This window comes from Salmo salar, chromosome ssa04 (genome assembly GCF_905237065.1).
Source record: "Salmo salar chromosome ssa04, Ssal_v3.1, whole genome shotgun sequence".
NCBI classification, from domain to species: domain Eukaryota; kingdom Metazoa; phylum Chordata; class Actinopteri; order Salmoniformes; family Salmonidae; genus Salmo; species Salmo salar.
Window position 1 is genome coordinate 9,026,664 of NC_059445.1, and position 27,972 is coordinate 9,054,635.

Consider the following 27,972-nt stretch of genomic DNA (forward strand, 5'->3'; position numbering starts at 1 on the left):
CTTGCAAGCCTCCACCTTTTGCCTCCAAACATAACAATGGTCATTATGGCCAAATAGTTATATTTTTGTTTCATCAGACCAGAGGACATTTCTCCAAAAAGTAGGATCTTTGTCCACAAACTGCAGTCAGGCTTTTTTATGGCAGTTTTGGAGCAGCAGCTTCTTCCTTGCTGAGCGGCCTTTCAGGTTATGTCGATATAGGACTCGTTTTACTGTGGATGTAGATACTTTTGGACCTGTTTCCTCCAGCATCTTCACAAGGTCCTTTGCTGTTGTTCTGGGATTGATTTGCACTTTTCGCACCAAAGTACGTTCATCTCTAGGAGACAGAACGCGTCTCCTTCCTGAGCGGTATGACGGCTGCGTGGTCACATGGTGTTTTTACTTGCGTACCATTTTTTCTACAGATGAACTCGGTACCTTCAGGCGTTTGGAAATTGCTCCCAAGGATGAACCAGACTTGTGGAGGTCTACAATTGTTTTCTGAGGTCTTTGTTGATTTCTTTTGATTTTCCCATGATGTCAAGCAAAGAGGCACCGAGTTTAAAGGTAGGCCTTGAAATACATCTACAGGTACACCTCCAATTGACTCAAATGATGTCAATTAGCCTATCAGAAGCTTCTAAAGCCATGACATCATTTTCGGGAATTTTTCACGCTGTTTAAAGGCACAGCCAACTTAGTGTATGTAAACCTCTGACCCACTGGATTTGTGATACAGTGAATTATAAGTGAAATAATCTGTCTGTAAACAATTGTTGGAAAAATGACTTGTGTCATGCACAAAGTACATGTCCTAACCGACTTGCCAAAACTATAGTTTGTTAAACAAGACATGTGTGGAGTGGTTGACAAACGACTTTTAATGACTCCAACATAAGTGTACGTAAACTTCCGACTTCAACTGTATGTACCATTTCAAATTGTAAACCGATTTGCACAAAAGTATCCTTCCCTGGTGGTCTAGTGGTTAGGATTTGGCGCTCTCACCGCCGCGGCCCGGGTTCGATTCCCGGTCAGGGAACTTATCATTTGCGACCTTTTTACTTGTGCAACCTGTCACAAAAAATTTGGGCGGACATCGCACATATGTAGCATTTCAAATTGAGAACCGATTTGCTTTGGGTTATCCTTCCCTGATGGTCTAGTGGTTAGGATTCGGTGCTCTCACCGCCGCGGCCCGGGTTCGATTCCCGGTCAGGGAACTAGTCTTTGTTACTTGTGCAACCTGTCACACTGAATTTAGTAGGTAATTGCACATATGTACCACTTTAATTGCAAACTGATTTCCCCTGCATTATCCTTACCTTGTTTTCTAGTGGTGCACCAGTCCCTCCTGCAGCAAAGCACCCCCACAACATGATGCTGCCACCCCTGTGCTTCACGGTTGGGATGGTGTTCTTCGGCTTGCAAGCCTCCACCTTTTGCCTCCAAACATAACAATGGTCATTATGGCCAAATAGTTATATTTTTGTTTCATCAGACCAGAGGACATTTCTCCAAAAAGTAGGATCTTTGTCCACAAACTGCAGTCAGGCTTTTTTATGGCAGTTTTGGAGCAGCAGCTTCTTCCTTGCTGAGCGGCCTTTCAGGTTATGTCGATATAGGACTCGTTTTACTGTGGATGTAGATACTTTTGGACCTGTTTCCTCCAGCATCTTCACAAGGTCCTTTGCTGTTGTTCTGGGATTGATTTGCACTTTTCGCACCAAAGTACGTTCATCTCTAGGAGACAGAACGCGTCTCCTTCCTGAGCGGTATGACGGCTGCGTGGTCACATGGTGTTTTTACTTGCGTACCATTTTTTCTACAGATGAACTCGGTACCTTCAGGCGTTTGGAAATTGCTCCCAAGGATGAACCAGACTTGTGGAGGTCTACAATTGTTTTCTGAGGTCTTTGCTGATTTCTTTTGATTTTCCCATGATGTCAAGCAAAGAGGCACCGAGTTTAAAGGTAGGCCTTGAAATACATCTACAGGTACACCTCCAATTGACTCAAATGATGTCAATTAGCCTATCAGAAGCTTCTAAAGCCATGACATCATTTTCGGGAATTTTCCACGCTGTTTAAAGGCACAGCCAACTTAGTGTATGTAAACCTCTGACCCACTGGATTTGTGATACAGTGAATTATAAGTGAAATAATCTGTCTGTAAACAATTGTTGGAAAAATGACTTGTGTCATGCACAAAGTACATGTCCTAACCGACTTGCCAAAACTATAGTTTGTTAAACAAGACATGTGTGGAGTGGTTGACAAACGACTTTTAATGACTCCAACATAAGTGTACGTAAACTTCCGACTTCAACTGTATGTACCATTTCAAATTGTAAACCGATTTGCACAAAAGTATCCTTCCCTGGTGGTCTAGTGGTTAGGATTTGGCGCTCTCACCGCCGCGGCCCGGGTTCGATTCCCGGTCAGGGAACTTATCATTTGCGACCTTTTTACTTGTGCAACCTGTCACAAAAACTTGGGCGGACATCGCACATATGTAGCATTTCAAATTGAGAACCGATTTGCTTTGGGTTATCCTTCCCTGATGGTCTAGTGGTTAGGATTCGGTGCTCTCACCGCCGCGGCCCGGGTTCGATTCCCGGTCAGGGAACTAGTCTTTGTTACTTGTGCAACCTGTCACACTGAATTTAGTAGGTAATTGCACATATGTACCACTTTAATTGCAAACTGATTTCCCCTGCATTATCCTTACCTTGTTTTCTAGTGGTGCACCAGTCCCTCCTGCAGCAAAGCACCCCCACAACATGATGCTGCCACCCCTGTGCTTCACGGTTGGGATGGTGTTCTTCGGCTTGCAAGCCTCCACCTTTTGCCTCCAAACATAACAATGGTCATTATGGCCAAATAGTTATATTTTTGTTTCATCAGACCAGAGGACATTTCTCCAAAAAGTAGGATCTTTGTCCACAAACTGCAGTCAGGCTTTTTTATGGCAGTTTTGGAGCAGCAGCTTCTTCCTTGCTGAGCGGCCTTTCAGGTTATGTCGATATAGGACTCGTTTTACTGTGGATGTAGATACTTTTGGACCTGTTTCCTCCAGCATCTTCACAAGGTCCTTTGCTGTTGTTCTGGGATTGATTTGCACTTTTCGCACCAAAGTACGTTCATCTCTAGGAGACAGAACGCGTCTTCTTCCTGAGCGGTATGACGGCTGCGTGGTCACATGGTGTTTTTACTTGCGTACCATTTTTTCTACAGATGAACTCGGTACCTTCAGGCATTTGGAAATTGCTCCCAAGGATGAACCAGACTTGTGGAGGTCTACAATTGTTTTCTGAGGTCTTGGTTGATTTCTTTTGATTTTCCCATGATGTCAAGCAAAGAGGCACCGAGTTTAAAGGTAGGCCTTGAAATACATCTACAGGTACACCTCCAATTGACTCAAATGATGTCAATTAGCCTATCAGAAGCTTCTAAAGCCATGACATCATTTTCGGGAATTTTCCACGCTGTTTAAAGGCACAGCCAACTTAGTGTATGTAAACCTCTGACCCACTGGATTTGTGATACAGTGAATTATAAGTGAAATAATCTGTCTGTAAACAATTGTTGGAAAAATGACTTGTGTCATGCACAAAGTACATGTCCTAACCGACTTGCCAAAACTATAGTTTGTTAAACAAGACATGTGTGGAGTGGTTGACAAACGACTTTTAATGACTCCAACATAAGTGTACGTAAACTTCCGACTTCAACTGTATGTACCATTTCAAATTGTAAACCGATTTGCACAAAAGTATCCTTCCCTGGTGGTCTAGTGGTTAGGATTTGGCGCTCTCACCGCCGCGGCCCGGGTTCGATTCCCGGTCAGGGAACTTATCATTTGCGACCTTTTTACTTGTGCAACCTGTCACAAAAAATTTGGGCGGACATCGCACATATGTAGCATTTCAAATTGAGAACCGATTTGCTTTGGGTTATCCTTCCCTGATGGTCTAGTGGTTAGGATTCGGTGCTCTCACCGCCGCGGCCCGGGTTCGATTCCCGGTCAGGGAACTAGTCTTTGTTACTTGTGCAACCTGTCACACTGAATTTAGTAGGTAATCGCACATATGTACCACTTTAATTGCAAACTGATTTCCCCTGCATTATCCTTACCTTGTTTTCTAGTGGTGCACCAGTCCCTCCTGCAGCAAAGCACCCCCACAACATGATGCTGCCACCCCTGTGCTTCACGGTTGGGATGGTGTTCTTCGGCTTGCAAGCCTCCACCTTTTGCCTCCAAACATAACAATGGTCATTATGGCCAAATAGTTATATTTTTGTTTCATCAGACCAGAGGACATTTCTCCAAAAAGTAGGATCTTTGTCCACAAACTGCAGTCAGGCTTTTTTATGGCAGTTTTGGAGCAGCAGCTTCTTCCTTGCTGAGCGGCCTTTCAGGTTATGTCGATATAGGACTCGTTTTACTGTGGATGTAGATACTTTTGGACCTGTTTCCTCCAGCATCTTCACAAGGTCCTTTGCTGTTGTTCTGGGATTGATTTGCACTTTTCGCACCAAAGTACGTTCATCTCTAGGAGACAGAACGCGTCTCCTTCCTGAGCGGTATGACGGCTGCGTGGTCACATGGTGTTTTTACTTGCGTACCATTTTTTCTACAGATGAACTCGGTACCTTCAGGCGTTTGGAAATTGCTCCCAAGGATGAACCAGACTTGTGGAGGTCTACAATTGTTTTCTGAGGTCTTGGCTGATTTCTTTTGATTTTCCCATGATGTCAAGCAAAGAGGCACCGAGTTTAAAGGTAGGCCTTGAAATACATCTACAGGTACACCTCCAATTGACTCAAATGATGTCAATTAGCCTATCAGAAGCTTCTAAAGCCATGACATCATTTTCGGGAATTTTCCACGCTGTTTAAAGGCACAGCCAACTTAGTGTATGTAAACCTCTGACCCACTGGATTTGTGATACAGTGAATTATAAGTGAAATAATCTGTCTGTAAACAATTGTTGGAAAAATGACTTGTGTCATGCACAAAGTACATGTCCTAACCGACTTGCCAAAACTATAGTTTGTTAAACAAGACATGTGTGGAGTGGTTGACAAACGACTTTTAATGACTCCAACATAAGTGTACGTAAACTTCCGACTTCAACTGTATGTACCATTTCAAATTGTAAACCGATTTGCACAAAAGTATCCTTCCCTGGTGGTCTAGTGGTTAGGATTTGGCGCTCTCACCGCCGCGGCCCGGGTTCGATTCCCGGTCAGGGAACTTATCATTTGTTATTTGTGCAACCTGTCACAAAAAATTTGGGCGGACATCGCACATATGTAGCATTTCAAATTGAGAACCGATTTGCTTTGGGTTATCCTTCCCTGATGGTCTAGTGGTTAGGATTCGGTGCTCTCACCGCCGCGGCCCGGGTTCGATTCCCGGTCAGGGAACTAGTCTTTGTTACTTGTGCAACCTGTCACACTGAATTTAGTAGGTAATCGCACATATGTACCACTTTAATTGCAAACTGATTTCCCCTGCATTATCCTTACCTTGTTTTCTAGTGGTGCACCAGTCCCTCCTGCAGCAAAGCACCCCCACAACATGATGCTGCCACCCCTGTGCTTCACGGTTGGGATGGTGTTCTTCGGCTTGCAAGCCTCCACCTTTTGCCTCCAAACATAACAATGGTCATTATGGCCAAATAGTTATATTTTTGTTTCATCAGACCAGAGGACATTTCTCCAAAAAGTAGGATCTTTGTCCACAAACTGCAGTCAGGCTTTTTTATGGCAGTTTTGGAGCAGCAGCTTCTTCCTTGCTGAGCGGCCTTTCAGGTTATGTCGATATAGGACTCGTTTTACTGTGGATGTAGATACTTTTGGACCTGTTTCCTCCAGCATCTTCACAAGGTCCTTTGCTGTTGTTCTGGGATTGATTTGCACTTTTCGCACCAAAGTACGTTCATCTCTAGGAGACAGAACGCGTCTCCTTCCTGAGCGGTATGACGGCTGCGTGGTCACATGGTGTTTTTACTTGCGTACCATTTTTTCTACAGATGAACTCGGTACCTTCAGGCGTTTGGAAATTGCTCCCAAGGATGAACCAGACTTGTGGAGGTCTACAATTGTTTTCTGAGGTCTTGGCTGATTTCTTTTGATTTTCCCATGATGTCAAGCAAAGAGGCACCGAGTTTAAAGGTAGGCCTTGAAATACATCTACAGGTACACCTCCAATTGACTCAAATGATGTCAATTAGCCTATCAGAAGCTTCTAAAGCCATGACATCATTTTCGGGAATTTTCCACGCTGTTTAAAGGCACAGCCAACTTAGTGTATGTAAACCTCTGACCCACTGGATTTGTGATACAGTGAATTATAAGTGAAATAATCTGTCTGTAAACAATTGTTGGAAAAATGACTTGTGTCATGCACAAAGTACATGTCCTAACCGACTTGCCAAAACTATAGTTTGTTAAACAAGACATGTGTGGAGTGGTTGACAAACGACTTTTAATGACTCCAACATAAGTGTACGTAAACTTCCGACTTCAACTGTATGTACCATTTCAAATTGTAAACCGATTTGCACAAAAGTATCCTTCCCTGGTGGTCTAGTGGTTAGGATTTGGCGCTCTCACCGCCGCGGCCCGGGTTCGATTCCCGGTCAGGGAACTTATCATTTGCGACCTTTTTACTTGTGCAACCTGTCACAAAAAATTTGGGCGGACATCGCACATATGTAGCATTTCAAATTGAGAACCGATTTGCTTTGGGTTATCCTTCCCTGATGGTCTAGTGGTTAGGATTCGGTTGCTCTCACCGCCGCGGCCCGGGTTCGATTCCCGGTCAGGGAACTAGTCTTTGTTACTTGTGCAACCTGTCACACTGAATTTAGTAGGTAATCGCACATATGTACCACTTTAATTGCAAACTGATTTCCCCTGCATTATCCTTACCTTGTTTTCTAGTGGTGCACCAGTCCCTCCTGCAGCAAAGCACCCCCACAACATGATGCTGCCACCCCTGTGCTTCACGGTTGGGATGGTGTTCTTCGGCTTGCAAGCCTCCACCTTTTGCCTCCAAACATAACAATGGTCATTATGGCCAAATAGTTATATTTTTGTTTCATCAGACCAGAGGACATTTCTCCAAAAAGTAGGATCTTTGTCCACAAACTGCAGTCAGGCTTTTTTATGGCAGTTTTGGAGCAGCAGCTTCTTCCTTGCTGAGCGGCCTTTCAGGTTATGTCGATATAGGACTCGTTTTACTGTGGATGTAGATACTTTTGGACCTGTTTCCTCCAGCATCTTCACAAGGTCCTTTGCTGTTGTTCTGGGATTGATTTGCACTTTTCGCACCAAAGTACGTTCATCTCTAGGAGACAGAACGCGTCTCCTTCCTGAGCGGTATGACGGCTGCGTGGTCACATGGTGTTTTTACTTGCGTACCATTTTTTCTACAGATGAACTCGGTACCTTCAGGCGTTTGGAAATTGCTCCCAAGGATGAACCAGACTTGTGGAGGTCTACAATTGTTTTCTGAGGTCTTGGCTGATTTCTTTTGATTTTCCCATGATGTCAAGCAAAGAGGCACCGAGTTTAAAGGTAGGCCTTGAAATACATCTACAGGTACACCTCCAATTGACTCAAATGATGTCAATTAGCCTATCAGAAGCTTCTAAAGCCATGACATCATTTTCGGGAATTTTCCACGCTGTTTAAAGGCACAGCCAACTTAGTGTATGTAAACCTCTGACCCACTGGATTTGTGATACAGTGAATTATAAGTGAAATAATCTGTCTGTAAACAATTGTTGGAAAAATGACTTGTGTCATGCACAAAGTACATGTCCTAACCGACTTGCCAAAACTATAGTTTGTTAAACAAGACATGTGTGGAGTGGTTGACAAACGACTTTTAATGACTCCAACATAAGTGTACGTAAACTTCCGACTTCAACTGTATGTACCATTTCAAATTGTAAACCGATTTGCACAGAAGTATCCTTCCCTGGTGGTCTAGTGGTTAGGATTTGGCGCTCTCACCGCCGCGGCCCGGGTTCGATTCCCGGTCAGGGAACTTATCATTTGCGACCTTTTTACTTGTGCAACCTGTCACAAAAAATTTGGGCGGACATCGCACATATGTAGCATTTCAAATTGAGAACCGATTTGCTTTGTGTTATCCTTCCCTGATGGTCTAGTGGTTAGGATTCGGTTGCTCTCACCGCCGCGGCCCGGGTTCGATTCCCGGTCAGGGAACTAGTCTTTGTTACTTGTGCAACCTGTCACACTGAATTTAGTAGGTAATCGCACATATGTACCACTTTAATTGCAAACTGATTTCCCCTGCATTATCCTTACCTTGTTTTCTAGTGGTGCACCAGTCCCTCCTGCAGCAAAGCACCCCCACAACATGATGCTGCCACCCCTGTGCTTCACGGTTGGGATGGTGTTCTTCGGCTTGCAAGCCTCCACCTTTTGCCTCCAAACATAACAATGGTCATTATGGCCAAATAGTTATATTTTTGTTTCATCAGACCAGAGGACATTTCTCCAAAAAGTAGGATCTTTGTCCACAAACTGCAGTCAGGCTTTTTTATGGCAGTTTTGGAGCAGCAGCTTCTTCCTTGCTGAGCGGCCTTTCAGGTTATGTCGATATAGGACTCGTTTTACTGTGGATGTAGATACTTTTGGACCTGTTTCCTCCAGCATCTTCACAAGGTCCTTTGCTGTTGTTCTGGGATTGATTTGCACTTTTCGCACCAAAGTACGTTCATCTCTAGGAGACAGAACGCGCGTCTCCTTCCTGAGCGGTATGACGGCTGCGTGGTCACATGGTGTTTTTACTTGCGTACCATTTTTTCTACAGATGAACTCGGTACCTTCAGGCGTTTGGAAATTGCTCCCAAGGATGAACCAGACTTGTGGAGGTCTACAATTGTTTTCTGAGGTCTTGGCTGATTTCTTTTGATTTTCCCATGATGTCAAGCAAAGAGGCACCGAGTTTAAAGGTAGGCCTTGAAATACATCTACAGGTACACCTCCAATTGACTCAAATGATGTCAATTAGCCTATCAGAAGCTTCTAAAGCCATGACATCATTTTCGGGAATTTTCCACGCTGTTTAAAGGCACAGCCAACTTAGTGTATGTAAACCTCTGACCCACTGGATTTGTGATACAGTGAATTATAAGTGAAATAATCTGTCTGTAAACAATTGTTGGAAAAATGACTTGTGTCATGCACAAAGTACATGTCCTAACCGACTTGCCAAAACTATAGTTTGTTAAACAAGACATGTGTGGAGTGGTTGACAAACGACTTTTAATGACTCCAACATAAGTGTACGTAAACTTCCGACTTCAACTGTATGTACCATTTCAAATTGTAAACCGATTTGCACAGAAGTATCCTTCCCTGGTGGTCTAGTGGTTAGGATTTGTCGCTCTCACCGCCGCGGCCCGGGTTCGATTCCCGGTGAGGGAAATTATCATTTGCGACCTTTTTACTTGTGCAACCTGTCACAAAAAATTTGGGCGGACATCGCACATATGTAGCATTTCAAATTGAGAACCGATTTGCTTTGTGTTATCCTTCCCTGATGGTCTAGTGGTTAGGATTCGGTGCTCTCACCGCCGCGGCCCGGGTTCGATTCCCGGTCAGGGAACTAGTCTTTGTTACTTGTGCAACCTGTCACACTGAATTTAGTAGGTAATCGCACATATGTACCACTTTAATTGCAAACTGATTTCCCCTGCATTATCCTTACCTTGTTTTCTAGTGGTGCACCAGTCCCTCCTGCAGCAAAGCACCCCCCACAACATGATGCTGCCACCCCTGTGCTTCACGGTTGGGATGGTGTTCTTCGGCTTGCAAGCCTCCACCTTTTGCCTCCAAACATAACAATGGTCATTATAGCCAAATAGTTATATTTTTGTTTCATCAGACCAGAGGACATTTCTCCAAAAAGTAGGATCTTTGTCCACAAACTGCAGTCAGGCTTTTTTATGGCAGTTTTGGAGCAGCAGCTTCTTCCTTGCTGAGCGGCCTTTCAGGTTATGTCGATATAGGACTCGTTTTACTGTGGATGTAGATACTTTTGGACCTGTTTCCTCCAGCATCTTCACAAGGTCCTTTGCTGTTGTTCTGGGATTGATTTGCACTTTTCGCACCAAAGTACGTTCATCTCTAGGAGACAGAACGCGTCTCCTTCCTGAGCGGTATGACGGCTGCGTGGTCACATGGTGTTTTTACTTGCGTACCATTTTTTCTACAGATGAACTCGGTACCTTCAGGCGTTTGGAAATTGCTCCCAAGGATGAACCAGACTTGTGGAGGTCTACAATTGTTTTCTGAGGTCTTGGCTGATTTCTTTTGATTTTCCCATGATGTCAAGCAAAGAGGCACCGAGTTTAAAGGTAGGCCTTGAAATACATCTACAGGTACACCTCCAATTGACTCAAATGATGTCAATTAGCCTATCAGAAGCTTCTAAAGCCATGACATCATTTTCGGGAATTTTCCACGCTGTTTAAAGGCACAGCCAACTTAGTGTATGTAAACCTCTGACCCACTGGATTTGTGATACAGTGAATTATAAGTGAAATAATCTGTCTGTAAACAATTGTTGGAAAAATGACTTGTGTCATGCACAAAGTACATGTCCTAACCGACTTGCCAAAACTATAGTTTGTTAAACAAGACATGTGTGGAGTGGTTGACAAACGACTTTTAATGACTCCAACATAAGTGTACGTAAACTTCCGACTTCAACTGTATGTACCATTTCAAATTGTAAACCGATTTGCACAGAAGTATCCTTCCCTGGTGGTCTAGTGGTTAGGATTTGTCGCTCTCACCGCCGCGGCCCGGGTTCGATTCCCGGTGAGGGAAATTATCATTTGCGACCTTTTTACTTGTGCAACCTGTCACAAAAAATTTGGGCGGACATCGCACATATGTAGCATTTCAAATTGAGAACCGATTTGCTTTGTGTTATCCTTCCCTGATGGTCTAGTGGTTAGGATTCGGTGCTCTCACCGCCGCGGCCCGGGTTCGATTCCCGGTCAGGGAACTAGTCTTTGTTACTTGTGCAACCTGTCACACTGAATTTAGTAGGTAATCGCACATATGTACCACTTTAATTGCAAACTGATTTCCCCTGCATTATCCTTACCTTGTTTTCTAGTGGTGCACCAGTCCCTCCTGCAGCAAAGCACCCCCACAACATGATGCTGCCACCCCTGTGCTTCACTGTTGGGATGGTGTTCTTCGGCTTGCAAGCCTCCACCTTTTGCCTCCAAACATAACAATGGTCATTATAGCCAAATAGTTATATTTTTGTTTCATCAGACCAGAGGACATTTCTCCAAAAAGTAGGATCTTTGTCCACAAACTGCAGTCAGGCTTTTTTATGGCAGTTTTGGAGCAGCAGCTTCTTCCTTGCTGAGCGGCCTTTCAGGTTATGTCGATATAGGACTCGTTTTACTGTGGATGTAGATACTTTTGGACCTGTTTCCTCCAGCATCTTCACAAGGTCCTTTGCTGTTGTTCTGGGATTGATTTGCACTTTTCGCACCAAAGTACGTTCATCTCTAGGAGACAGAACGCGTCTCCTTCCTGAGCGGTATGACGGCTGCGTGGTCACATGGTGTTTTTACTTGCGTACCATTTTTTCTACAGATGAACTCGGTACCTTCAGGCGTTTGGAAATTGCTCCCAAGGATGAACCAGACTTGTGGAGGTCTACAATTGTTTTCTGAGGTCTTGGCTGATTTCTTTTGATTTTCCCATGATGTCAAGCAAAGAGGCACCGAGTTTAAAGGTAGGCCTTGAAATACATCTACAGGTACACCTCCAATTGACTCAAATGATGTCAATTAGCCTATCAGAAGCTTCTAAAGCCATGACATCATTTTCGGGAATTTTCCACGCTGTTTAAAGGCACAGCCAACTTAGTGTATGTAAACCTCTGACCCACTGGATTTGTGATACAGTGAATTATAAGTGAAATAATCTGTCTGTAAACAATTGTTGGAAAAATGACTTGTGTCATGCACAAAGTACATGTCCTAACCGACTTGCCAAAACTATAGTTTGTTAAACAAGACATGTGTGGAGTGGTTGACAAACGACTTTTAATGACTCCAACATAAGTGTACGTAAACTTCCGACTTCAACTGTATGTACCATTTCAAATTGTAAACCGATTTGCACAGAAGTATCCTTCCCTGGTGGTCTAGTGGTTAGGATTCGGCGCTCTCACCGCCGCGGCCCGGGTTCGATTCCCGGTCAGGGAACTTATCATTTGCGACCTTTTTACTTGTGCAACCTGTCACAAAAAATTTGGGCGGACATCGCACATATGTAGCATTTCAAATTGAGAACCGATTTGCTTTGTGTTATCCTTCCCTGATGGTCTAGTGGTTAGGATTCGGTGCTCTCACCGCCGCGGCCCGGGTTCGATTCCCGGTCAGGGAACTAGTCTTTGTTACTTGTGCAACCTGTCACACTGAATTTAGTAGGTAATCGCACATATGTACCACTTTAATTGCAAACTGATTTCCCCTGCATTATCCTTACCTTGTTTTCTAGTGGTGCACCAGTCCCTCCTGCAGCAAAGCACCCCCACAACATGATGCTGCCACCCCTGTGCTTCACTGTTGGGATGGTGTTCTTCGGCTTGCAAGCCTCCACCTTTTGCCTCCAAACATAACAATGGTCATTATAGCCAAATAGTTATATTTTTGTTTCATCAGACCAGAGGACATTTCTCCAAAAAGTAGGATCTTTGTCCACAAACTGCAGTCAGGCTTTTTTATGGCAGTTTTGGAGCAGCAGCTTCTTCCTTGCTGAGCGGCCTTTCAGGTTATGTCGATATAGGACTCGTTTTACTGTGGATGTAGATACTTTTGGACCTGTTTCCTCCAGCATCTTCACAAGGTCCTTTGCTGTTGTTCTGGGATTGATTTGCACTTTTCGCACCAAAGTACGTTCATCTCTAGGAGACAGAACGCGTCTCCTTCCTGAGCGGTATGACGGCTGCGTGGTCACATGGTGTTTTTACTTGCGTACCATTTTTTCTACAGATGAACTCGGTACCTTCAGGCGTTTGGAAATTGCTCCCAAGGATGAACCAGACTTGTGGAGGTCTACAATTGTTTTCTGAGGTCTTGGCTGATTTCTTTTGATTTTCCCATGATGTCAAGCAAAGAGGCACCGAGTTTAAAGGTAGGCCTTGAAATACATCTACAGGTACACCTCCAATTGACTCAAATGATGTCAATTAGCCTATCAGAAGCTTCTAAAGCCATGACATCATTTTCGGGAATTTTCCACGCTGTTTAAAGGCACAGCCAACTTAGTGTATGTAAACCTCTGACCCACTGGATTTGTGATACAGTGAATTATAAGTGAAATAATCTGTCTGTAAACAATTGTTGGAAAAATGACATGTGTCATGCACAAAGTACATGTCCTAACCGACTTGCCAAAACTATAGTTTGTTAAACAAGACATGTGTGGAGTGGTTGACAAACGACTTTTAATGACTCCAACATAAGTGTACGTAAACTTCCGACTTCAACTGTATGTACCATTTCAAATTGTAAACCGAATTGCACAGAAGTATCCTTCCCTGGTGGTCTAGTGGTTAGGATTCGGCGCTCTCACCGCCGCGGCCCGGGTTCGATTCCCGGTCAGGGAACTTATCATTTGCAACCTTTTTACTTGTGCAACCTGTCACAAAAAATTTGGGCGGACATCGCACATATGTAGCATTTCAAATTGAGAACCGATTTGCTTTGGGTTATCCTTCCCTGATGGTCTAGTGGTTAGGATTCGGTGCTCTCACCGCTGCAGCCCGGGTTCGATTCCCGGTCAGGGAACTAGTCTTTGTTACTTGTGCAACCTGTCACACTGAATTTAGTAGGTAATCGCACATATGTACCACTTTAATTTCAAACTGATTTCCCCTGCATTGTCCTTACCTTGTTTTCTAGTGGTGCACCAGTCCCTCCTGCAGCAAAGCACCCCCACAACATGATGCTGCCACCCCTGTGCTTCACTGTTGGGATGGTGTTCTTCGGCTTGCAAGCCTCCACCTTTTGCCTCCAAACATAACAATTGTCATTATAGCCAAATAGTTATATTTTTGTTTCATCAGACCAGAGGACATTTCTCCAAAAAGTAGGATCTTTGTCCACAAACTGCAGTCAGGCTTTTTTATGGCAGTTTTGGAGCAGCAGCTTCTTCCTTGCTGAGCGGCCTTTCAGGTTATGTCGATATAGGACTCGTTTTACTGTGGATGTAGATACTTTTGGACCTGTTTCCTCCAGCATCTTCACAAGGTCCTTTGCTGTTGTTCTGGGATTGATTTGCACTTTTCGCACCAAAGTACGTTCATCTCTAGGAGACAGAACGCGTCTCCTTCCTGAGCGGTATGACGGCTGCGTGGTCACATGGTGTTTTTACTTGCGTACCATTTTTTCTACAGATGAACTCGGTACCTTCAGGCGTTTGGAAATTGCTCCCAAGGATGAACCAGACTTGTGGAGGTCTACAATTGTTTTCTGAGGTCTTGGCTGATTTCTTTTGATTTTCCCATGATGTCAAGCAAAGAGGCACCGAGTTTAAAGGTAGGCCTTGAAATACATCTACAGGTACACCTCCAATTGACTCAAATGATGTCAATTAGCCTATCAGAAGCTTCTAAAGCCATGACATCATTTTCGGGAATTTTCCACGCTGTTTAAAGGCACAGCCAACTTAGTGTATGTAAACCTCTGACCCACTGGATTTGTGATACAGTGAATTATAAGTGAAATAATCTGTCTGTAAACAATTGTTGGAAAAATGACTTGTGTCATGCACAAAGTACATGTCCTAACCGACTTGCCAAAACTATAGTTTGTTAAACAAGACATGTGTGGAGTGGTTGACAAACGACTTTTAATGACTCCAACATAAGTGTACGTAAACTTCCGACTTCAACTGTATGTACCATTTCAAATTGTAAACCGATTTGCACAGAAGTATCCTTCCCTGGTGGTCTAGTGGTTAGGATTCGGCGCTCTCACCGCCGCGGCCCGGGTTCGATTCCCGGTCAGGGAACTTATCATTTGCGACCTTTTTACTTGTGCAACCTGTCACAAAAAATTTGGGCGGACATCGCACATATGTAGCATTTCAAATTGAGAACCGATTTGCTTTGGGTTATCCTTCCCTGATGGTCTAGTGGTTAGGATTCGGTGCTCTCACCGCCGCGGCCCGGGTTCGATTCCCGGTCAGGGAACTAGTCTTTGTTACTTGTGCAACCTGTCACACTGAATTTAGTAGGTAATCGCACATATGTACCACTTTAATTGCAAACTGATTTCCCCTGCATTATCCTTACCTTGTTTTCTAGTGGTGCACCAGTCCCTCCTGCAGCAAAGCACCCCCACAACATGATGCTGCCACCCCTGTGCTTCACTGTTGGGATGGTGTTCTTCGGCTTGCAAGCCTCCACCTTTTGCCTCCAAACATAACAATTGTCATTATAGCCAAATAGTTATATTTTTGTTTCATCAGACCAGAGGACATTTCTCCAAAAAGTAGGATCTTTGTCCACAAACTGCAGTCAGGCTTTTTTATGGCAGTTTTGGAGCAGCAGCTTCTTCCTTGCTGAGCGGCCTTTCAGGTTATGTCGATATAGGACTCGTTTTACTGTGGATGTAGATACTTTTGGACCTGTTTCCTCCAGCATCTTCACAAGGTCCTTTGCTGTTGTTCTGGGATTGATTTGCACTTTTCGCACCAAAGTACGTTCATCTCTAGGAGACAGAACGCGTCTCCTTCCTGAGCGGTATGACGGCTGCGTGGTCACATGGTGTTTTTACTTGCGTACCATTTTTTCTACAGATGAACTCGGTACCTTCAGGCGTTTGGAAATTGCTCCCAAGGATGAACCAGACTTGTGGAGGTCTACAATTGTTTTCTGAGGTCTTGGCTGATTTCTTTTGATTTTCCCATGATGTCAAGCAAAGAGGCACCGAGTTTAAAGGTAGGCCTTGAAATACATCTACAGGTACACCTCCAATTGACTCAAATGATGTCAATTAGCCTATCAGAAGCTTCTAAAGCCATGACATCATTTTCGGGAATTTTCCACGCTGTTTAAAGGCACAGCCAACTTAGTGTATGTAAACCTCTGACCCACTGGATTTGTGATACAGTGAATTATAAGTGAAATAATCTGTCTGTAAACAATTGTTGGAAAAATGACTTGTGTCATGCACAAAGTACATGTCCTAACCGACTTGCCAAAACTATAGTTTGTTAAACAAGACATGTGTGGAGTGGTTGACAAACGACTTTTAATGACTCCAACATAAGTGTACGTAAACTTCCGACTTCAACTGTATGTACCATTTCAAATTGTAAACCGAATTGCACAGAAGTATCCTTCCCTGGTGGTCTAGTGGTTATGATTTGGCGCTCTCACCGCCGCGGCCCGGGTTCGATTCCCGGTCAGGGAACTTATCATTTGCAACCTTTTTACTTGTGCAACCTGTCACAAAAAATTTGGGCGGACATCGCACATATGTAGCATTTCAAATTGAGAACCGATTTGCTTTGGGTTATCCTTCCCTGATGGTCTAGTGGTTAGGATTCGGTGCTCTCACCGCTGCAGCCCGGGTTCGATTCCCGGTCAGGGAACTAGTCTTTGTTACTTGTGCAACCTGTCACACTGAATTTAGTAGGTAATCGCACATATGTACCACTTTAATTGCAAACTGATTTCCCCTGCATTGTCCTTACCTTGTTTTCTAGTGGTGCACCAGTCCCTCCTGCAGCAAAGCACCCCCACAACATGATGCTGCCACCCCTGTGCTTCACTGTTGGGATGGTGTTCTTCGGCTTGCAAGCCTCCAAACATAACAATGGTCATTATGGCCAAATAGTTATATTTTTGTTTCATCAGACCAGAGGACATTTCTCCAAAAAGTAGGATCTTTGTCCACAAACTGCAGTCAGGCTTTTTTATGGCAGTTTTGGAGCAGCAGCTTCTTCCTTGCTGAGCGGCCTTTCAGGTTATGTCGATATAGGACTCGTTTTACTGTGGATGTAGATACTTTTGGACCTGTTTCCTCCAGCATCTTCACAAGGTCCTTTGCTGTTGTTCTGGGATTGATTTGCACTTTTCGCACCAAAGTACGTTCATCTCTAGGAGACAGAACGCGTCTCCTTCCTGAGCGGTATGACGGCTGCGTGGTCACATGGTGTTTTTACTTGCGTACCATTTTTTCTACAGATGAACTCGGTACCTTCAGGCGTTTGGAAATTGCTCCCAAGGATGAACCAGACTTGTGGAGGTCTACAATTGTTTTCTGAGGTCTTGGCTGATTTCTTTTGATTTTCCCATGATGTCAAGCAAAGAGGCACCGAGTTTAAAGGTAGGCCTTGAAATACATCTACAGGTACACCTCCAATTGACTCAAATGATGTCAATTAGCCTATCAGAAGCTTCTAAAGCCATGACATCATTTTCGGGAATTTTCCACGCTGTTTAAAGGCACAGCCAACTTAGTGTATGTAAACCTCTGACCCACTGGATTTGTGATACAGTGAATTATAAGTGAAATAATCTGTCTGTAAACAATTGTTGGAAAAATGACTTGTGTCATGCACAAAGTACATGTCCTAACCGACTTGCCAAAACTATAGTTTGTTAAACAAGACATGTGTGGAGTGGTTGACAAACGACTTTTAATGACTCCAACATAAGTGTACGTAAACTTCCGACTTCAACTGTATGTACCATTTCAAATTGTAAACCGATTTGCACAGAAGTATCCTTCCCTGGTGGTCTAGTGGTTAGGATTTGGCGCTCTCACCGCCGCGGCCCGGGTTCGATTCCCGGTCAGGGAACTTATCATTTGCGACCTTTTTACTTGTGCAACCTGTCACAAAAAATTTGGGCGGACATCGCACATATGTAGCATTTCAAATTGAGAACCGATTTGCTTTGGGTTATCCTTCCCTGATGGTCTAGTGGTTAGGATTCGGTGCTCTCACCGCCGCGGCCCGGGTTCGATTCCCGGTCAGGGAACTAGTCTTTGTTACTTGTGCAACCTGTCACACTGAATTTAGTAGGTAATCGCACATATGTACCACTTTAATTGCAAACTGATTTCCCCTGCATTATCCTTACCTTGTTTTCTAGTGGTGCACCAGTCCCTCCTGCAGCAAAGCACCCCCACAACATGATGCTGCCACCCCTGTGCTTCACTGTTGGGATGGTGTTCTTCGGCTTGCAAGCCTCCACCTTTTGCCTCCAAACATAACAATGGTCATTATAGCCAAATAGTTATATTTTTGTTTCATCAGACCAGAGGACATTTCTCCAAAAAGTAGGATCTTTGTCCACAAACTGCAGTCAGGCTTTTTTATGGCAGTTTTGGAGCAGCAGCTTCTTCCTTGCTGAGCGGCCTTTCAGGTTATGTCGATATAGGACTCGTTTTACTGTGGATGTAGATACTTTTGGACCTGTTTCCTCCAGCATCTTCACAAGGTCCTTTGCTGTTGTTCTGGGATTGATTTGCACTTTTCGCACCAAAGTACGTTCATCTCTAGGAGACAGAACGCGTCTCCTTCCTGAGCGGTATGACGGCTGCGTGGTCACATGGTGTTTTTACTTGCGTACCATTTTTTCTACAGATGAACTCGGTACCTTCAGGCGTTTGGAAATTGCTCCCAAGGATGAACCAGACTTGTGGAGGTCTACAATTGTTTTCTGAGGTCTTGGCTGATTTCTTTTGATTTTCCCATGATGTCAAGCAAAGAGGCACCGAGTTTAAAGGTAGGCCTTGAAATACATCTACAGGTACACCTCCAATTGACTCAAATGATGTCAATTAGCCTATCAGAAGCTTCTAAAGCCATGACATCATTTTCGGGAATTTTCCACGCTGTTTAAAGGCACAGCCAACTTAGTGTATGTAAACCTCTGACCCACTGGATTTGTGATACAGTGAATTATAAGTGAAATAATCTGTCTGTAAACAATTGTTGGAAAAATGACTTGTGTCATGCACAAAGTACATGTCCTAACCGACTTGCCAAAACTATAGTTTGTTAAACAAGACATGTGTGGAGTGGTTGACAAACGACTTTTAATGACTCCAACATAAGTGTACGTAAACTTCCGACTTCAACTGTATGTACCATTTCAAATTGTAAACCGATTTGCACAGAAGTATCCTTCCCTGGTGGTCTAGTGGTTAGGATTCGGCGCTCTCACCGCCGCGGCCCGGGTTCGATTCCCGGTCAGGGAACTTATCATTTGCGACCTTTTTACTTGTGCAACCTGTCACAAAAAATTTGGGCGGACATCGCACATATGTAGCATTTCAAATTGAGAACCGATTTGCTTTGGGTTATCCTTCCCTGATGGTCTAGTGGTTAGGATTCGGTGCTCTCACCGCCGCGGCCCGGGTTCGATTCCCGGTCAGGGAACTAGTCTTTGTTACTTGTGCAACCTGTCACACTGAATTTAGTAGGTAATCGCACATATGTACCACTTTAATTGCAAACTGATTTCCCCTGCATTATCCTTACCTTGTTTTCTAGTGGTGCACCAGTCCCTCCTGCAGCAAAGCACCCCCACAACATGATGCTGCCACCCCTGTGCTTCACTGTTGGGATGGTGTTCTTCGGCTTGCAAGCCTCCACCTTTTGCCTCCAAACATAACAATGGTCATTATAGCCAAATAGTTATATTTTTGTTTCATCAGACCAGAGGACATTTCTCCAAAAAGTAGGATCTTTGTCCACAAACTGCAGTCAGGCTTTTTTATGGCAGTTTTGGAGCAGCAGCTTCTTCCTTGCTGAGCGGCCTTTCAGGTTATGTCGATATAGGACTCGTTTTACTGTGGATGTAGATACTTTTGGACCTGTTTCCTCCAGCATCTTCACAAGGTCCTTTGCTGTTGTTCTGGGATTGATTTGCACTTTTCGCACCAAAGTACGTTCATCTCTAGGAGACAGAACGCGTCTCCTTCCTGAGCGGTATGACGGCTGCGTGGTCACATGGTGTTTTTACTTGCGTACCATTTTTTCTACAGATGAACTCGGTACCTTCAGGCGTTTGGAAATTGCTCCCAAGGATGAACCAGACTTGTGGAGGTCTACAATTGTTTTCTGAGGTCTTGGCTGATTTCTTTTGATTTTCCCATGATGTCAAGCAAAGAGGCACCGAGTTTAAAGGTAGGCCTTGAAATACATCTACAGGTACACCTCCAATTGACTCAAATGATGTCAATTAGCCTATCAGAAGCTTCTAAAGCCATGACATCATTTTCGGGAATTTTCCACGCTGTTTAAAGGCACAGCCAACTTAGTGTATGTAAACCTCTGACCCACTGGATTTGTGATACAGTGAATTATAAGTGAAATAATCTGTCTGTAAACAATTGTTGGAAAAATGACTTGTGTCATGCACAAAGTACATGTCCTAACCGACTTGCCAAAACTATAGTTTGTTAAACAAGACATGTGTGGAGTGGTTGACAAACGACTTTTAATGACTCCAACATAAGTGTACGTAAACTTCCGACTTCAACTGTATGTACCATTTCAAATTGTAAACCGATTTGCACAGAAGTATCCTTCCCTGGTGGTCTAGTGGTTAGGATTTGGCGCTCTCACCGCCCGCGGCCCGGGTTCGATTCCCGGTCAGGGAACTTATCATTTGCGACCTTTTTACTTGTGCAACCTGTCACAAAAAATTTGGGCGGACATCGCACATATGTAGCATTTCAAATTGAGAACCGATTTGCTTTGGGTTATCCTTCCCTGATGGTCTAGTGGTTAGGATTCGGTGCTCTCACCGCCGCGGCCCGGGTTCGATTCCCGGTCAGGGAACTAGTCTTTGTTACTTGTGCAACCTGTCACACTGAATTTAGTAGGTAATCGCACATATGTACCACTTTAATTGCAAACTGATTTCCCCTGCATTATCCTTACCTTGTTTTCTAGTGGTGCACCAGTCCCTCCTGCAGCAAAGCACCCCCACAACATGATGCTGCCACCCCTGTGCTTCACTGTTGGGATGGTGTTCTTCGGCTTGCAAGCCTCCACCTTTTGCCTCCAAACATAACAATGGTCATTATAGCCAAATAGTTATATTTTTGTTTCATCAGACCAGAGGACATTTCTCCAAAAAGTAGGATCTTTGTCCACAAACTGCAGTCAGGCTTTTTTATGGCAGTTTTGGAGCAGCAGCTTCTTCCTTGCTGAGCGGCCTTTCAGGTTATGTCGATATAGGACTCGTTTTACTGTGGATGTAGATACTTTTGGACCTGTTTCCTCCAGCATCTTCACAAGGTCCTTTGCTGTTGTTCTGGGATTGATTTGCACTTTTCGCACCAAAGTACGTTCATCTCTAGGAGACAGAACGCGTCTCCTTCCTGAGCGGTATGACGGCTGCGTGGTCACATGGTGTTTTTACTTGCGTACCATTTTTTCTACAGATGAACTCGGTACCTTCAGGCGTTTGGAAATTGCTCCCAAGGATGAACCAGACTTGTGGAGGTCTACAATTGTTTTCTGAGGTCTTGGCTGATTTCTTTTGATTTTCCCATGATGTCAAGCAAAGAGGCACCGAGTTTAAAGGTAGGCCTTGAAATACATCTACAGGTACACCTCCAATTGACTCAAATGATGTCAATTAGCCTATCAGAAGCTTCTAAAGCCATGACATCATTTTCGGGAATTTTCCACGCTGTTTAAAGGCACAGCCAACTTAGTGTATGTAAACCTCTGACCCACTGGATTTGTGATACAGTGAATTATAAGTGAAATAATCTGTCTGTAAACAATTGTTGGAAAAATGACTTGTGTCATGCACAAAGTACATGTCCTAACCGACTTGCCAAAACTATAGTTTGTTAAACAAGACATGTGTGGAGTGGTTGACAAACGACTTTTAATGACTCCAACATAAGTGTACGTAAACTTCCGACTTCAACTGTATGTACCATTTCAAATTGTAAACCGATTTGCACAGAAGTATCCTTCCCTGGTGGTCTAGTGGTTAGGATTCGGCGCTCTCACCGCCGCGGCCCGGGTTCGATTCCCGGTCAGGGAACTTATCATTTGCGACCTTTTTACTTGTGCAACCTGTCACAAAAAATTTGGGCGGACATCGCACATATGTAGCATTTCAAATTGAGAACCGATTTGCTTTGTGTTATCCTTCCCTGATGGTCTAGTGGTTAGGATTCGGTGCTCTCACCGCCGCGGCCCGGGTTCGATTCCCGGTCAGGGAACTAGTCTTTGTTACTTGTGCAACCTGTCACACTGAATTTAGTAGGTAATCGCACATATGTACCACTTTAATTGCAAACTGATTTCCCCTGCATTATCCTTACCTTGTTTTCTAGTGGTGCACCAGTCCCTCCTGCAGCAAAGCACCCCCACAACATGATGCTGCCACCCCTGTGCTTCACTGTTGGGATGGTGTTCTTCGGCTTGCAAGCCTCCACCTTTTGCCTCCAAACATAACAATGGTCATTATAGCCAAATAGTTATATTTTTGTTTCATCAGACCAGAGGACATTTCTCCAAAAAGTAGGATCTTTGTCCACAAACTGCAGTCAGGCTTTTTTATGGCAGTTTTGGAGCAGCAGCTTCTTCCTTGCTGAGCGGCCTTTCAGGTTATGTCGATATAGGACTCGTTTTACTGTGGATGTAGATACTTTTGGACCTGTTTCCTCCAGCATCTTCACAAGGTCCTTTGCTGTTGTTCTGGGATTGATTTGCACTTTTCGCACCAAAGTACGTTCATCTCTAGGAGACAGAACGCGTCTCCTTCCTGAGCGGTATGACGGCTGCGTGGTCACATGGTGTTTTTACTTGCGTACCATTTTTTCTACAGATGAACTCGGTACCTTCAGGCGTTTGGAAATTGCTCCCAAGGATGAACCAGACTTGTGGAGGTCTACAATTGTTTTCTGAGGTCTTGGCTGATTTCTTTTGATTTTCCCATGATGTCAAGCAAAGAGGCACCGAGTTTAAAGGTAGGCCTTGAAATACATCTACAGGTACACCTCCAATTGACTCAAATGATGTCAATTAGCCTATCAGAAGCTTCTAAAGCCATGACATCATTTTCGGGAATTTTCCACGCTGTTTAAAGGCACAGCCAACTTAGTGTATGTAAACCTCTGACCCACTGGATTTGTGATACAGTGAATTATAAGTGAAATAATCTGTCTGTAAACAATTGTTGGAAAAATGACTTGTGTCATGCACAAAGTACATGTCCTAACCGACTTGCCAAAACTATAGTTTGTTAAACAAGACATGTGTGGAGTGGTTGACAAACGACTTTTAATGACTCCAACATAAGTGTACGTAAACTTCCGACTTCAACTGTATGTACCATTTCAAATTGTAAACCGATTTGCACAAAAGTATCCTTCCCTGGTGGTCTAGTGGTTAGGATTTGGCGCTCTCACCGCCGCGGCCCGGGTTCGATTCCCGGTCAGGGAACTTATCATTTGCGACCTTTTTACTTGTGCAACCTGTCACAAAAAATTTGGGCGGACATCGCACATATGTAGCATTTCAAATTGAGAACCGATTTGCTTTGGGTTATCCTTCCCTGATGGTCTAGTGGTTAGGATTCGGTGCTCTCACCGCCGCGGCCCGGGTTCGATTCCCGGTCAGGGAACTAGTCTTTGTTACTTGTGCAACCTGTCACACTGAATTTAGTAGGTAATCGCACATATGTACCACTTTAATTGCAAACTGATTTCCCCTGCATTATCCTTACCTTGTTTTCTAGTGGTGCACCAGTCCCTCCTGCAGCAAAGCACCCCCACAACATGATGCTGCCACCCCTGTGCTTCACTGTTGGGATGGTGTTCTTCGGCTTGCAAGCCTCCACCTTTTGCCTCCAAACATAACAATGGTCATTATAGCCAAATAGTTATATTTTTGTTTCATCAGACCAGAGGACATTTCTCCAAAAAGTAGGATCTTTGTCCACAAACTGCAGTCAGGCTTTTTTATGGCAGTTTTGGAGCAGCAGCTTCTTCCTTGCTGAGCGGCCTTTCAGGTTATGTCGATATAGGACTCGTTTTACTGTGGATGTAGATACTTTTGGACCTGTTTCCTCCAGCATCTTCACAAGGTCCTTTGCTGTTGTTCTGGGATTGATTTGCACTTTTCGCACCAAAGTACGTTCATCTCTAGGAGACAGAACGCGTCTCCTTCCTGAGCGGTATGACGGCTGCGTGGTCACATGGTGTTTTTACTTGCGTACCATTTTTTCTACAGATGAACTCGGTACCTTCAGGCGTTTGGAAATTGCTCCCAAGGATGAACCAGACTTGTGGAGGTCTACAATTGTTTTCTGAGGTCTTGGCTGATTTCTTTTGATTTTCCCATGATGTCAAGCAAAGAGGCACCGAGTTTAAAGGTAGGCCTTGAAATACATCTACAGGTACACCTCCAATTGACTCAAATGATGTCAATTAGCCTATCAGAAGCTTCTAAAGCCATGACATCATTTTCGGGAATTTTCCACGCTGTTTAAAGGCACAGCCAACTTAGTGTATGTAAACCTCTGACCCACTGGATTTGTGATACAGTGAATTATAAGTGAAATAATCTGTCTGTAAACAATTGTTGGAAAAATGACTTGTGTCATGCACAAAGTACATGTCCTAACCGACTTGCCAAAACTATAGTTTGTTAAACAAGACATGTGTGGAGTGGTTGACAAACGACTTTTAATGACTCCAACATAAGTGTACGTAAACTTCCGACTTCAACTGTATGTACCATTTCAAATTGTAAACCGATTTGCACAGAAGTATCCTTCCCTGGTGGTCTAGTGGTTAGGATTTGGCGCTCTCACCGCCGCGGCCCGGGTTCGATTCCCGGTCAGGGAACTTATCATTTGCGACCTTTTTACTTGTGCAACCTGTCACAAAAAATTTGGGCGGACATCGCACATATGTAGCATTTCAAATTGAGAACCGATTTGCTTTGGGTTATCCTTCCCTGATGGTCTAGTGGTTAGGATTCGGTGCTCTCACCGCCGCGGCCCGGGTTCGATTCCCGGTCAGGGAACTAGTCTTTGTTACTTGTGCAACCTGTCACACTGAATTTAGTAGGTAATCGCACATATGTACCACTTTAATTGCAAACTGATTTCCCCTGCATTATCCTTACCTTGTTTTCTAGTGGTGCACCAGTCCCTCCTGCAGCAAAGCACCCCCACAACATGATGCTGCCACCCCTGTGCTTCACTGTTGGGATGGTGTTCTTCGGCTTGCAAGCCTCCACCTTTTGCCTCCAAACATAACAATGGTCATTATGGCCAAATAGTTATATTTTTGTTTCATCAGACCAGAGGACATTTCTCCAAAAAGTAGGATCTTTGTCCACAAACTGCAGTCAGGCTTTTTTATGGCAGTTTTGGAGCAGCAGCTTCTTCCTTGCTGAGCGGCCTTTCAGGTTATGTCGATATAGGACTCGTTTTACTGTGGATGTAGATACTTTTGGACCTGTTTCCTCCAGCATCTTCACAAGGTCCTTTGCTGTTGTTCTGGGATTGATTTGCACTTTTCGCACCAAAGTACGTTCATCTCTAGGAGACAGAACGCGTCTCCTTCCTGAGCGGTATGACGGCTGCGTGGTCACATGGTGTTTTTACTTGCGTACCATTTTTTCTACAGATGAACTCGGTACCTTCAGGCGTTTGGAAATTGCTCCCAAGGATGAACCAGACTTGTGGAGGTCTACAATTGTTTTCTGAGGTCTTGGCTGATTTCTTTTGATTTTCCCATGATGTCAAGCAAAGAGGCACCGAGTTTAAAGGTAGGCCTTGAAATACATCTACAGGTACACCTCCAATTGACTCAAATGATGTCAATTAGCCTATCAGAAGCTTCTAAAGCCATGACATCATTTTCGGGAATTTTCCACGCTGTTTAAAGGCACAGCCAACTTAGTGTATGTAAACCTCTGACCCACTGGATTTGTGATACAGTGAATTATAAGTGAAATAATCTGTCTGTAAACAATTGTTGGAAAAATGACTTGTGTCATGCACAAAGTACATGTCCTAACCGACTTGCCAAAACTATAGTTTGTTAAACAAGACATGTGTGGAGTGGTTGACAAACGACTTTTAATGACTCCAACATAAGTGTACGTAAACTTCCGACTTCAACTGTATGTACCATTTCAAATTGTAAACCGATTTGCACAGAAGTATCCTTCCCTGGTGGTCTAGTGGTTAGGATTCGGCGCTCTCACCGCCGCGGCCCGGGTTCGATTCCCGGTCAGGGAACTTATCATTTGCGACCTTTTTACTTGTGCAACCTGTCACAAAAAATTTGGGCGGACATCGCACATATGTAGCATTTCAAATTGAGAACCGATTTGCTTTGGGTTATCCTTCCCTGATGGTCTAGTGGTTAGGATTCGGTGCTCTCACCGCCGCGGCCCGGGTTCGATTCCCGGTCAGGGAACTAGTCTTTGTTACTTGTGCAACCTGTCACACTGAATTTAGTAGGTAATCGCACATATGTACCACTTTAATTGCAAACTGATTTCCCCTGCATTATCCTTACCTTGTTTTCTAGTGGTGCACCAGTCCCTCCTGCAGCAAAGCACCCCCACAACATGATGCTGCCACCCCTGTGCTTCACTGTTGGGATGGTGTTCTTCGGCTTGCAAGCCTCCACCTTTTGCCTCCAAACATAACAATGGTCATTATAGCCAAATAGTTATATTTTTGTTTCATCAGACCAGAGGACATTTCTCCAAAAAGTAGGATCTTTGTCCACAAACTGCAGTCAGGCTTTTTTATGGCAGTTTTGGAGCAGCAGCTTCTTCCTTGCTGAGCGGCCTTTCAGGTTATGTCGATATAGGACTCGTTTTACTGTGGATGTAGATACTTTTGGACCTGTTTCCTCCAGCATCTTCACAAGGTCCTTTGCTGTTGTTCTGGGATTGATTTGCACTTTTCGCACCAAAGTACGTTCATCTCTAGGAGACAGAACGCGTCTCCTTCCTGAGCGGTATGACGGCTGCGTGGTCACATGGTGTTTTTACTTGCGTACCATTTTTTCTACAGATGAACTCGGTACCTTCAGGCGTTTGGAAATTGCTCCCAAGGATGAACCAGACTTGTGGAGGTCTACAATTGTTTTCTGAGGTCTTGGCTGATTTCTTTTGATTTTCCCATGATGTCAAGCAAAGAGGCACCGAGTTTAAAGGTAGGCCTTGAAATACATCTACAGGTACACCTCCAATTGACTCAAATGATGTCAATTAGCCTATCAGAAGCTTCTAAAGCCATGACATCATTTTCGGGAATTTTCCACGCTGTTTAAAGGCACAGCCAACTTAGTGTATGTAAACCTCTGACCCACTGGATTTGTGATACAGTGAATTATAAGTGAAATAATCTGTCTGTAAACAATTGTTGGAAAAATGACTTGTGTCATGCACAAAGTACATGTCCTAACCGACTTGCCAAAACTATAGTTTGTTAAACAAGACATGTGTGGAGTGGTTGACAAACGACTTTTAATGACTCCAACATAAGTGTACGTAAACTTCCGACTTCAACTGTATGTACCATTTCAAATTGTAAACCGATTTGCACAGAAGTATCCTTCCCTGGTGGTCTAGTGGTTAGGATTCGGCGCTCTCACCGCCGCGGCCCGGGTTCGATTCCCGGTCAGGGAACTTATCATTTGCGACCTTTTTACTTGTGCAACCTGTCACAAAAAATTTGGGCGGACATCGCACATATGTAGCATTTCAAATTGAGAACCGATTTGCTTTGGGTTATCCTTCCCTGATGGTCTAGTGGTTAGGATTCGGTTGCTCTCACCGCCGCGGCCCGGGTTCGATTCCCGGTCAGGGAACTAGTCTTTGTTACTTGTGCAACCTGTCACACTGAATTTAGTAGGTAATCGCACATATGTACCACTTT

At 44.1% G+C, this 27,972-nt stretch overlaps 40 non-coding genes across 40 annotated transcripts; all 40 read left to right on the forward strand.

Annotated features, from left to right (window-relative positions):
- The first annotated feature begins 952 nt into the window (after positions 1 to 952).
- trnae-cuc (transfer RNA glutamic acid (anticodon CUC)) lies at positions 953 to 1,024 on the forward strand. Its single transcript has one exon. It is a non-coding gene; the product is annotated as a tRNA-Glu (tRNA).
- Positions 1,025 to 1,133: 109 nt separating this feature from the next.
- On the forward strand, positions 1,134 to 1,205 carry trnae-cuc (transfer RNA glutamic acid (anticodon CUC)). The gene has a single exon. It is a non-coding gene; the product is annotated as a tRNA-Glu (tRNA).
- A 1,153-nt stretch (positions 1,206 to 2,358) lies between these two features.
- trnae-cuc (transfer RNA glutamic acid (anticodon CUC)) lies at positions 2,359 to 2,430 on the forward strand. Its single transcript has one exon. It is a non-coding gene; the product is annotated as a tRNA-Glu (tRNA).
- Positions 2,431 to 2,538: 108 nt separating this feature from the next.
- Positions 2,539 to 2,610, forward strand: trnae-cuc (transfer RNA glutamic acid (anticodon CUC)). Its single transcript has one exon. It is a non-coding gene; the product is annotated as a tRNA-Glu (tRNA).
- A 1,153-nt stretch (positions 2,611 to 3,763) lies between these two features.
- trnae-cuc (transfer RNA glutamic acid (anticodon CUC)) lies at positions 3,764 to 3,835 on the forward strand. Its single transcript has one exon. It is a non-coding gene; the product is annotated as a tRNA-Glu (tRNA).
- Positions 3,836 to 3,944: 109 nt separating this feature from the next.
- trnae-cuc (transfer RNA glutamic acid (anticodon CUC)) lies at positions 3,945 to 4,016 on the forward strand. Its single transcript has one exon. It is a non-coding gene; the product is annotated as a tRNA-Glu (tRNA).
- A 1,153-nt stretch (positions 4,017 to 5,169) lies between these two features.
- On the forward strand, positions 5,170 to 5,241 carry trnae-cuc (transfer RNA glutamic acid (anticodon CUC)). The gene has a single exon. It is a non-coding gene; the product is annotated as a tRNA-Glu (tRNA).
- Positions 5,242 to 5,342: 101 nt separating this feature from the next.
- trnae-cuc (transfer RNA glutamic acid (anticodon CUC)) lies at positions 5,343 to 5,414 on the forward strand. Its single transcript has one exon. It is a non-coding gene; the product is annotated as a tRNA-Glu (tRNA).
- Positions 5,415 to 6,567: 1,153 nt separating this feature from the next.
- Positions 6,568 to 6,639, forward strand: trnae-cuc (transfer RNA glutamic acid (anticodon CUC)). The gene has a single exon. It is a non-coding gene; the product is annotated as a tRNA-Glu (tRNA).
- A 109-nt stretch (positions 6,640 to 6,748) lies between these two features.
- On the forward strand, positions 6,749 to 6,821 carry trnae-cuc (transfer RNA glutamic acid (anticodon CUC)). Its single transcript has one exon. It is a non-coding gene; the product is annotated as a tRNA-Glu (tRNA).
- A 1,153-nt stretch (positions 6,822 to 7,974) lies between these two features.
- trnae-cuc (transfer RNA glutamic acid (anticodon CUC)) lies at positions 7,975 to 8,046 on the forward strand. Its single transcript has one exon. It is a non-coding gene; the product is annotated as a tRNA-Glu (tRNA).
- A 109-nt stretch (positions 8,047 to 8,155) lies between these two features.
- trnae-cuc (transfer RNA glutamic acid (anticodon CUC)) lies at positions 8,156 to 8,228 on the forward strand. Its single transcript has one exon. It is a non-coding gene; the product is annotated as a tRNA-Glu (tRNA).
- A 1,155-nt stretch (positions 8,229 to 9,383) lies between these two features.
- trnae-cuc (transfer RNA glutamic acid (anticodon CUC)) lies at positions 9,384 to 9,455 on the forward strand. Its single transcript has one exon. It is a non-coding gene; the product is annotated as a tRNA-Glu (tRNA).
- Positions 9,456 to 9,564: 109 nt separating this feature from the next.
- On the forward strand, positions 9,565 to 9,636 carry trnae-cuc (transfer RNA glutamic acid (anticodon CUC)). Its single transcript has one exon. It is a non-coding gene; the product is annotated as a tRNA-Glu (tRNA).
- A 1,154-nt stretch (positions 9,637 to 10,790) lies between these two features.
- Positions 10,791 to 10,862, forward strand: trnae-cuc (transfer RNA glutamic acid (anticodon CUC)). The gene has a single exon. It is a non-coding gene; the product is annotated as a tRNA-Glu (tRNA).
- Positions 10,863 to 10,971: 109 nt separating this feature from the next.
- trnae-cuc (transfer RNA glutamic acid (anticodon CUC)) lies at positions 10,972 to 11,043 on the forward strand. The gene has a single exon. It is a non-coding gene; the product is annotated as a tRNA-Glu (tRNA).
- A 1,153-nt stretch (positions 11,044 to 12,196) lies between these two features.
- trnae-cuc (transfer RNA glutamic acid (anticodon CUC)) lies at positions 12,197 to 12,268 on the forward strand. The gene has a single exon. It is a non-coding gene; the product is annotated as a tRNA-Glu (tRNA).
- A 109-nt stretch (positions 12,269 to 12,377) lies between these two features.
- trnae-cuc (transfer RNA glutamic acid (anticodon CUC)) lies at positions 12,378 to 12,449 on the forward strand. Its single transcript has one exon. It is a non-coding gene; the product is annotated as a tRNA-Glu (tRNA).
- A 1,153-nt stretch (positions 12,450 to 13,602) lies between these two features.
- On the forward strand, positions 13,603 to 13,674 carry trnae-cuc (transfer RNA glutamic acid (anticodon CUC)). Its single transcript has one exon. It is a non-coding gene; the product is annotated as a tRNA-Glu (tRNA).
- Positions 13,675 to 13,783: 109 nt separating this feature from the next.
- Positions 13,784 to 13,855, forward strand: trnae-cuc (transfer RNA glutamic acid (anticodon CUC)). Its single transcript has one exon. It is a non-coding gene; the product is annotated as a tRNA-Glu (tRNA).
- Positions 13,856 to 15,008: 1,153 nt separating this feature from the next.
- trnae-cuc (transfer RNA glutamic acid (anticodon CUC)) lies at positions 15,009 to 15,080 on the forward strand. Its single transcript has one exon. It is a non-coding gene; the product is annotated as a tRNA-Glu (tRNA).
- Positions 15,081 to 15,189: 109 nt separating this feature from the next.
- On the forward strand, positions 15,190 to 15,261 carry trnae-cuc (transfer RNA glutamic acid (anticodon CUC)). The gene has a single exon. It is a non-coding gene; the product is annotated as a tRNA-Glu (tRNA).
- Positions 15,262 to 16,414: 1,153 nt separating this feature from the next.
- trnae-cuc (transfer RNA glutamic acid (anticodon CUC)) lies at positions 16,415 to 16,486 on the forward strand. The gene has a single exon. It is a non-coding gene; the product is annotated as a tRNA-Glu (tRNA).
- A 109-nt stretch (positions 16,487 to 16,595) lies between these two features.
- trnae-cuc (transfer RNA glutamic acid (anticodon CUC)) lies at positions 16,596 to 16,667 on the forward strand. The gene has a single exon. It is a non-coding gene; the product is annotated as a tRNA-Glu (tRNA).
- Positions 16,668 to 17,807: 1,140 nt separating this feature from the next.
- Positions 17,808 to 17,879, forward strand: trnae-cuc (transfer RNA glutamic acid (anticodon CUC)). Its single transcript has one exon. It is a non-coding gene; the product is annotated as a tRNA-Glu (tRNA).
- Positions 17,880 to 17,988: 109 nt separating this feature from the next.
- Positions 17,989 to 18,060, forward strand: trnae-cuc (transfer RNA glutamic acid (anticodon CUC)). The gene has a single exon. It is a non-coding gene; the product is annotated as a tRNA-Glu (tRNA).
- A 1,153-nt stretch (positions 18,061 to 19,213) lies between these two features.
- trnae-cuc (transfer RNA glutamic acid (anticodon CUC)) lies at positions 19,214 to 19,285 on the forward strand. The gene has a single exon. It is a non-coding gene; the product is annotated as a tRNA-Glu (tRNA).
- A 109-nt stretch (positions 19,286 to 19,394) lies between these two features.
- On the forward strand, positions 19,395 to 19,466 carry trnae-cuc (transfer RNA glutamic acid (anticodon CUC)). The gene has a single exon. It is a non-coding gene; the product is annotated as a tRNA-Glu (tRNA).
- A 1,153-nt stretch (positions 19,467 to 20,619) lies between these two features.
- Positions 20,620 to 20,692, forward strand: trnae-cuc (transfer RNA glutamic acid (anticodon CUC)). The gene has a single exon. It is a non-coding gene; the product is annotated as a tRNA-Glu (tRNA).
- A 109-nt stretch (positions 20,693 to 20,801) lies between these two features.
- On the forward strand, positions 20,802 to 20,873 carry trnae-cuc (transfer RNA glutamic acid (anticodon CUC)). The gene has a single exon. It is a non-coding gene; the product is annotated as a tRNA-Glu (tRNA).
- Positions 20,874 to 22,026: 1,153 nt separating this feature from the next.
- On the forward strand, positions 22,027 to 22,098 carry trnae-cuc (transfer RNA glutamic acid (anticodon CUC)). The gene has a single exon. It is a non-coding gene; the product is annotated as a tRNA-Glu (tRNA).
- Positions 22,099 to 22,207: 109 nt separating this feature from the next.
- On the forward strand, positions 22,208 to 22,279 carry trnae-cuc (transfer RNA glutamic acid (anticodon CUC)). The gene has a single exon. It is a non-coding gene; the product is annotated as a tRNA-Glu (tRNA).
- A 1,153-nt stretch (positions 22,280 to 23,432) lies between these two features.
- trnae-cuc (transfer RNA glutamic acid (anticodon CUC)) lies at positions 23,433 to 23,504 on the forward strand. Its single transcript has one exon. It is a non-coding gene; the product is annotated as a tRNA-Glu (tRNA).
- A 109-nt stretch (positions 23,505 to 23,613) lies between these two features.
- Positions 23,614 to 23,685, forward strand: trnae-cuc (transfer RNA glutamic acid (anticodon CUC)). Its single transcript has one exon. It is a non-coding gene; the product is annotated as a tRNA-Glu (tRNA).
- A 1,153-nt stretch (positions 23,686 to 24,838) lies between these two features.
- On the forward strand, positions 24,839 to 24,910 carry trnae-cuc (transfer RNA glutamic acid (anticodon CUC)). Its single transcript has one exon. It is a non-coding gene; the product is annotated as a tRNA-Glu (tRNA).
- A 109-nt stretch (positions 24,911 to 25,019) lies between these two features.
- trnae-cuc (transfer RNA glutamic acid (anticodon CUC)) lies at positions 25,020 to 25,091 on the forward strand. Its single transcript has one exon. It is a non-coding gene; the product is annotated as a tRNA-Glu (tRNA).
- A 1,153-nt stretch (positions 25,092 to 26,244) lies between these two features.
- On the forward strand, positions 26,245 to 26,316 carry trnae-cuc (transfer RNA glutamic acid (anticodon CUC)). The gene has a single exon. It is a non-coding gene; the product is annotated as a tRNA-Glu (tRNA).
- A 109-nt stretch (positions 26,317 to 26,425) lies between these two features.
- On the forward strand, positions 26,426 to 26,497 carry trnae-cuc (transfer RNA glutamic acid (anticodon CUC)). The gene has a single exon. It is a non-coding gene; the product is annotated as a tRNA-Glu (tRNA).
- A 1,153-nt stretch (positions 26,498 to 27,650) lies between these two features.
- trnae-cuc (transfer RNA glutamic acid (anticodon CUC)) lies at positions 27,651 to 27,722 on the forward strand. The gene has a single exon. It is a non-coding gene; the product is annotated as a tRNA-Glu (tRNA).
- Positions 27,723 to 27,831: 109 nt separating this feature from the next.
- Positions 27,832 to 27,904, forward strand: trnae-cuc (transfer RNA glutamic acid (anticodon CUC)). The gene has a single exon. It is a non-coding gene; the product is annotated as a tRNA-Glu (tRNA).
- The last annotated feature ends 68 nt before the right edge of the window (positions 27,905 to 27,972 follow it).